The following is a 2,087-nucleotide window of genomic DNA, read 5'->3' on the forward strand; positions in this document are numbered from 1 at the left end:
ATACTAATAGTTTTCCCCATAATATATGCCCCCAAATGTTATTACAACTACTATCACTACCTCTAATCAAGAGCTGCATTACTATTTGCTTCATACGCCTTTATTTTTAATATTCAAATTAGACTTTTCAGGGAAACATCATTGTTACATGTTTTTTCTTTTTTAAAATGGGATAATCTATAAATGAAAACATTTGCCTCTCCCTCACTTTTTTTTTTTCCCGTCTCAGGTTTATTGGTAGAAATGACACCGGCCACTGGCCCCTTGAAGAAGGTGGCCAGGGAACCACAGCAGTCCTTTCCTCACCAGCAGATGGAGGGTTTCATTGTGAGGCCTTCGCAGGGCCCTTGGCACCCTTAGGTGCTGTGGCCTGGGCACCCTTAGGTGCTGCGGCCTGGGCACCCTTAGAAGCTGGGGCCTGGACACCCTTAGGAGATGGGGCCTGGACACCCTTAGGAGATGCAGCCTGGGCACCCTTAGGAGATGCGGCCTGGGCCTGAGCTGGAGCCTGTGCCTTGACTTGTGCCTTGGCCCTGGCCTTGGGCCCAGTGAGCCTGCTGCCCTTGGCGATGTAGGACCCGATGCGCTTGCCCAGCTTGGGGTAGGCGATGTAGGCGAGTCGCTGGAGCTTGTGTGTGGCCTGCTCCGGGAGCTTGCGTTTGTTGCTCACTACTTTGGGCTTCACCAGGGTCTTGACGACCTAGGCCCTCGCGCTCAGGGCCTTTGCGTTGTTGGCCTGTATCTTCTTAAAGCCCTTCTTGTTGTGCTTCTTAGCAAAACGCATGGTCCTCAGGAACTTGGGGTCCACCCCCTTCAGAGACTCCTATCTTTGTGATCTGGGTTTCTTGATGCCATTTCTGTGCCATTTCCGGGACTGGTTGTGCGTAGTGTGGTTCTTGGACTTGGCCATGTCGGAAGCGCCAACTCTCAGGAGTCGCTGCGCCTGGAACCGGAAGGCTCTCCCTCACTTTTGATGGTACTAGGGTTTGATATCAAGGCTTTGTGCCAAACACACAAGCCACACCTCAGCCCATTTTGCTTATTTTACAGATAGGGCCCAGGCTGGCCTTGGACTATGATTATCCTAACTCCATCTCCTCCGTAGTTGGAATTATGGATATGTCCCACCACACCCCACTATGTTCATCTTTTTAAAATAATTATTTTCACTCTCTTGCCAGAGTTATGCAATTGTCATTGCTACCAGATTAAAAAATATTTCTACCATTTCCTCCCCCCAAAACACCAAATGAAACAGTTCTCATTCTTTCTTTCCATATTGCACTTGACATCCTCCAATGTACTTTTTACCTACTACCAATTTCCCTATTTGGACAGTTCACATAAACAGAAGCATGCAACATGTTTGTTTGATGCTGTTGTTGTTTGTGATTGACTTTTGAAGACTTTGTACTATCCAGAGGTGAGAGCTTAATTCAATGTTAAGTCTTTCTTTGTGGCTGTATAGTCCTGCTCATAAAAGCTTAGTTAACCAGACACTACAGTCTATATCCTGATTGTCCCCCAGGTTGTCCCCTGGTGATTGTATTGAAAACTTCAGTAGAACCTAGTAGTGGGAGATCTTTAGGTTATTGGAGGAATAACCTTGAAGGGGGCAATGGGCCCATGGCTTTTCCCACTTTCTTCACTACTTCATGATTGGTTGTATGGTTTTCCTTTACCACATACTTCTGCCATGATATGCTGTCTTGCTAATGGCCCAAAGCAACATAACCACTGATCACAGGCTGAAACCTCTGACACTATGAACCAAATGAAACCTTTTATATTATAAGTTGAGTGTCTCAACTTGCAGTGGCAGAATAGTGTTTAACATACCACATGTGTAGTCTTAAAGAGTCCCAGAAATATATCATAACTCTTCAAAGTCAGTAAGGATATATCAATAACCAGATTTTCTTTGTGTGTTGGTTAGCCAACTGCAATTATAACCCCTGTCTCTATCAGGCAGCTATAGAATTAAAGAGTCTGTCTGAGATGGTTTTGATGGATGTTCAGGAGGAAAGTCCTTTCACACCAAAGGTGAAGAAGGTGAATTATGGCTTTCCAAAGAACCACTAGAGAGA

At 45.5% G+C, this 2,087-nt stretch overlaps 1 pseudogene; it reads right to left on the minus strand.

The window, feature by feature from the left end:
* Positions 1-208: 208 nt before the first annotated feature.
* LOC150056477 (large ribosomal subunit protein eL29 pseudogene) lies at positions 209-951 on the minus strand (annotated as a pseudogene).
* Between the last annotated feature and the right edge of the window lie 1,136 nt (positions 952-2,087).

Source organism: Megascapheus bottae, chromosome 12 (assembly GCF_031878675.1).
Source record: "Megascapheus bottae isolate mThoBot1 chromosome 12, mThoBot2.hap1, whole genome shotgun sequence".
NCBI classification, from domain to species: domain Eukaryota; kingdom Metazoa; phylum Chordata; class Mammalia; order Rodentia; family Geomyidae; genus Megascapheus; species Megascapheus bottae.